The 4,658-nt window shown below is 58.2% G+C and overlaps 1 non-coding gene across 1 annotated transcript; it reads left to right on the top strand.

The window, feature by feature from the left end:
* The first annotated feature begins 1,685 nt into the window (after window positions 1-1,685).
* On the top strand, window positions 1,686-3,500 carry LOC142793578 (small subunit ribosomal RNA). Its single transcript, XR_012891653.1, has one exon. It is a non-coding gene; the product is annotated as a small subunit ribosomal RNA (ribosomal RNA).
* Window positions 3,501-4,658: the final 1,158 nt, after the last annotated feature.

Consider the following 4,658-nt stretch of genomic DNA (forward strand, 5'->3'; position numbering starts at 1 on the left):
CACTCCGGCGAAGCCGAACGGAGCCGATTCGGGCACGATATCGGCGTCTTTCCACGTGCTCGCCGGCGACCGTCGCACGAGTACGGTAAACCGCGTCAGCCGGGGCGGAGTTCGGGACGCCGATGCGAAAGTGGGAAGCGCCGCTCGGATCTTCGCCGTTTTTGGAGGAGTCAGTGGCGGCACTCCGGTGAAGCCAAGGTGCGCCAATTCGCGCACGATATCGGCGTCTTTCGACGTGCCCGCCGGCCACCGTCGCACGAGTACGGCAAACCTCGTCTGCCGGGGCGGGGTTTGCGACGCCGACGCAAAAGTGGGAACCGCCGCTCGGATGTTCGCCGTTTTTGGCAGAGTGAGTGCTGGCACTCCGGCGAAGCGAAAGAGCGTGAATGCGCCCACGAAAGTTGCGTATTTGGACGTGCTTGACGGCGACCGCCGCAGGAGTACGAAAAACCACGTCAGCCGGGGCGAGCGACCCACGGCGGTCTGGGTGCTTATCGCTGCTATTATAGGGGCACCCCGGCAGACGCAGAAAGAAAAAAAAAAAAAAAAATGGGGACATGGCGTGCGTCACCGTGCGGCTTCGCAGCGTTGCCGAAGTCGCCGAGCCCTTCGACTGAGCCGAACGGCGGACAGGGAACGTTGGTCGGCCGTTCTAACCTGTCGGTGCCACGCCGAGACGTCGTTAAGGAAAACCGCGTCGTGGGCCTCTACGACGCCGTCGAGTCGTTGTACGTTTGGTGTCCAGCGTGTCGGCGGCGAGTAGCGGACACGTCGTTCACGACTTCGGTCTTTCGCAGTCGACGCGAACTTGCGGAGAGTCGTGGTGCCTCACGTTTTCGGCAGAAACCGCGGCGGAATTTTCCCGTGCGTGCGCGCACGACCTCGGTGCTGTGCCGTCAGCGTAGTGTTGCACAAACTCGTGGCCTACCCAAGGTGCGGTACGTTTGCGGCCGTATCCTCGGTGGGAATTTCGTGAGTAGGGTCGCAAATTCTACGACCTCGGCGGGTTTGAGAGCGACGTAGACTTGTGGCACGCTCAACGTGCCACACGTTTCGGGGCACACCCGCGGTGAAATTTTCTCGAGTACGCTCGTATTAGTGCCCAAGGAGGTCTGGGTACTTATCGCTGCTATTATGTGGGGGTTCTCGTGAGCGGCGTACGCGAAAGCGACCGGGTGTCTGATATGCGGCGGGCTTCGGCCTCGTCAAGCGTGTCCTCGGGTCTGCTCCAGGGGAATCCACGGCAGTCGTCTGCAGCCTCATCCGCTTGATGCGTTAGGGGCTGGTTGTCGGACGGTGCCGTTTTACCACGATATCGAGGTGTGTTCCGTGTCGTCCTCGGGCGATTCAGATGCGAAAGCGCCGAAGACGCGGGCGTGACCCGTCGTCTGGCGGCTTTGCAGTCTCGGCTCCGTTGCTAGTTCCGGCCGGTCCACCGACAGTGCAGCGGGCTTGGGCAACCCGCACGGCGCGACCGAGTCGATGCAACGAAAAAGAGCGAGCATGAACGTGCTTCTTGCCGCACGGCTCCCACTCGTCTTTCGGGAAGGTTGTGCCGTAGCGAGCTCGAACGCCGTCATCTCGGAGTGCAAAATAAGCGTGTTGGGGCGCCTGAAGGTGGCCTCCGCCGCACACAGACTGCGTCCGGCCCGCCGAAGGCGAGGACGGACGCGCAGTCGAACGATTACCTGGTTGATCCTGCCAGTAATCATATGCTTGTCTCAAAGATTAAGCCATGCATGTCTAAGTACATGCCGAAATAAGGCGAAACCGCGAATGGCTCATTAAATCAGTTATGGTTCCTTAGATCGTTTCTTCCTACTTGGATAACTGTGGCAATTCTAGAGCTAATACATGCAGTGAGCCTGGAGCCCTTTGGGTAACGGGTGCTTTTATTAGACCAAGATCGATCGGGTTTCGGCCCGTATTGTGTGGTGACTCTGGATAACTTTGTGCTGATCGCATGGCCACGAGCCGGCGACGTTTCTTTCAAGTGTCTGCCTTATCAACTTTCGATGGTAGGTTACTTGCTTACCATGGTTGTTACGGGTAACGGAGAATCAGGGTTCGATTCCGGAGAGGGAGCCTGAGAAACGGCTACCACATCCAAGGAAGGCAGCAGGCGCGCAAATTACCCACTCCCGGCACGGGGAGGTAGTGACGAAAAATAACAATACGGGACTCTTTTGAGGCCCCGTAATTGAAATGAGTACACTCTAAATCCTTTAACGAGGATCAATTGGAGGGCAAGTCTGGTGCCAGCAGCCGCGGTAATTCCAGCTCCAATAGCGTATACTAAAGCTGCTGCGGTTAAAAAGCTCGTAGTTGGATCTCAGTTCCAGACGAGTAGTGCATCTACCCGATGCGACGGCTCGGACTGAACATCATGCCGGTTCTTTCTTGGTGCACTTCATTGTGTGCCTCGAGATGGCCGGTGCTTTTACTTTGAAAAAATTAGAGTGCTCAACGCAGGCGAGTCGCCTGAATAAACTTGCATGGAATAATAGAACAAGACCTCGTTTCTGTTCTGTTGGTTTTTGGAATACGAGGTAATGATTAAGAGGGACGGACGGGGGCATTCGTATTGCGGCGCTAGAGGTGAAATTCTTGGACCGTCGCAAGACGAACTACTGCGAAAGCATTTGCCAAGAATGTTTTCATTGATCAAGAACGAAAGTCAGAGGTTCGAAGGCGATCAGATACCGCCCTAGTTCTGACCATAAACGATGCCAACCAGCGATCCGCCTGAGTTACTCAAATGACTCGGCGGGCAGCTTCCGGGAAACCAAAGTATTTGGGTTCCGGGGGAAGTATGGTTGCAAAGCTGAAACTTAAAGGAATTGACGGAAGGGCACCACCAGGAGTGGAGCCTGCGGCTTAATTTGACTCAACACGGGAAAACTTACCCGGCCCGGACACTGGGAGGATTGACAGATTGAGAGCTCTTTCTTGATTCGGTGGATGGTGGTGCATGGCCGTTCTTAGTTGGTGGAGCGATTTGTCTGGTTAATTCCGATAACGAACGAGACTCTAGCCTATTAAATAGGTGCGGGGTTCCCAGCACCTTACAACCTTCTTAGAGGGACAAGCGGCTCCTAGCCGCACGAAACAGAGCAATAACAGGTCTGTGATGCCCTTAGATGTCCGGGGCCGCACGCGCGCTACACTGAAGGAAGCAGCGTGTCTTTATCCCTGTCTGAAAAGACTGGGTAACCCGTGGAACTTCTTTCGTGATTGGGATAGGGGCTTGCAATTGTTCCCCTTGAACGAGGAATTCCCAGTAAGCGCGAGTCATAAGCTCGCGTTGATTACGTCCCTGCCCTTTGTACACACCGCCCGTCGCTACTACCGATTGAATGATTTAGTGAGGTCTTCGGACCGATGTCCGGCGCGGCCTTTCGGTTGCGCCGGTCTGTTGGAAAGATGACCAAACTTGATCATTTAGAGGAAGTAAAAGTCGTAACAAGGTTTCCGTAGGTGAACCTGCGGAAGGATCATTAACGGATTGTGAAGGGTGAGCGCCTCAGCTGCGTCTGCGCCCGACACTTTCTGCCGCTGACCCCGTTTGGACGCGGGGTCGGCTTTTCCCCACGGGGCTGCCTGAATGTGGAGCGGCACCCCGTGACAAATTGTTGCGCCCAGCGGACGCCAACACCGCGACCTTGGACGGTCGGCCAGGTGGCGGACGCGGGTACAAACGGCGCAACGCACTCATAGGTCGGCTTTCGACCCGCCACTGCACCGTGGCTCGAAGCGCTCGAAATGCGCGACCCGACCGCTGCGGGACCGCCTAGTACTGTAAACAGGAGCGGCGGAGCGCGAACGGCGAGTCGTGGTTACGTCGGTAGAAGGCGAGGCTGCGCGTTCCCGAAACGCCAGCCGAGTGCCCTCCCGACCGTTCGAGCGTGCAAGAACGAGACCCGACAATCGCGCGGCGACTGCCAAGTACGAGAGGAACGGCACAAGCGTCGGCGGTCGGTCAAGGAACTGGCGATGTGACGGGTCCGCTGTGCACCAGTGCATACCGTCCCGCCGTCCGCGGCAAGCGCCTCCGCGTCCTCGGGTGACGGAGGCTGCCGGTCGGTTCTTGCAGGCGAGGGATCTCGCTGGCACCGGTTCGCGTTGACGCGCGGCCGGTCATGGCACGGCGATGCGACGGCCGAGGTGCGCAGTACTCGATGGAGGAACCGCACGCTCCGATGACCGTCCCGCCCTCCGCGGCGTATGCGTACCGACCGTAATGGTTGCAGCAGCGCCGGCCGGCTTTTGAATTCGCCACACGAAACACGGTGCGAGATCGCGGTTAGGGGAGCGTCGACGTTGCCAGGCGTTTTGCTTGCTGCCGAGGGAAAGGCGGCACGGCCACGTCGCGCTCGTCGCGATTAGCGGGTCTGCGCGCTTTGGGAAGGTGCCGCAACGACTTGCCGAAAGAGGAAGCACGGAAGAACGAGGGACTTGGACGTCCCGACAATTGAACGCACTTGCGGCCAGGCCCTTGCTGGCTTCGTTCTTCCGCCTCGAGTAGGCTCGTACGCGGCTCCGGCGCCGAAAGTGGTCCTTGGCACCGACTTCGGTGGACGTGGGAAGTGCCGCGCAAGTACGGCGCGCCTGGCTCCACCTGTTGGCTAAAGTAGGCAGCCGGATCGGCATTTTGGTGT

This window comes from Rhipicephalus microplus, unplaced genomic scaffold (assembly GCF_043290135.1).
Source record: "Rhipicephalus microplus isolate Deutch F79 unplaced genomic scaffold, USDA_Rmic scaffold_308, whole genome shotgun sequence".
Taxonomy (NCBI): domain Eukaryota; kingdom Metazoa; phylum Arthropoda; class Arachnida; order Ixodida; family Ixodidae; genus Rhipicephalus; species Rhipicephalus microplus.